The sequence below is a fragment of the Gavialis gangeticus genome, unplaced genomic scaffold, assembly GCF_001723915.1.
Source record: "Gavialis gangeticus isolate Ggan-Ray unplaced genomic scaffold, GavGan_comp1, whole genome shotgun sequence".
In the NCBI taxonomy this organism is placed as follows: Eukaryota; Metazoa; Chordata; order Crocodylia; family Gavialidae; genus Gavialis; species Gavialis gangeticus.
In genome coordinates, this window is record NW_017729024.1 from 16,310,350 (window position 1) to 16,311,179 (window position 830).

An 830-nucleotide genomic window follows, 5' to 3' on the forward strand; every position below is an offset into this window, starting at 1 on the left:
AATCCAACAAACCTTTCCTCCATCCTGTTCACTTCATACAAGCAAATTCAAGCTGTTCGTGTATTTAAGAAAACTGATAATCAGATTACCTATCTATAGACACATCTACATATGTCACTATGTCAACGTTACTGCACCATGATTTAATACATGTTTCTGTTTGGCTGGAGCAGAGAGCTTGGGCTAAGGTTAGACTGCCCATCCTGCAAGTGGGAGTTTGCTGAGGAGATGCAAAGCATCTTGGGATGCAAGGAGACTGTGAGTTAACTTGAATCTGGAGGGGATCTGGAAAAGAAGTTCACTCAACCAATTTAACCTAAATCAGTTAAGTCTGATACTACACCCATCCAGGTTTATCTTAAACTGGTTTTGGCCATTTTGAAAGCAGTTTATGTGCACTGAACTTCTGTTGTGTTACATCTTTGAAGAGGTTTTTAATTGCTTATACTAGTTCATGTGTAATTTCTGTCCCTAGCCAGTGCCACTACTGTGATAGACATCCATGTTTGTGCTTTAGAAGGTTTTCTTTCAGCCTTCCTCTACACTATAGTCAGTCACTGGTTTTAAGAGTGTACAACCCACCCCGCCTTTTCTTCACTGACCTGTAGATAGTCTCCTTTTAAGCCTGAAATACACTTCTTTCAGAGGAGCTCTTGTTTTTATTCCATGGACAAAAGAGAGAGTTAAAGCAAAATCTCATATTTAATAGACCAGACCATTACTATAGACAGGGATATTAACAACAAGCATATCTTTATTTATTATTTTCCCCAACATCTCAACCTTCATTAGCTGTAAATCTAAATCAATAGTTTATTATGGCAGGGCTT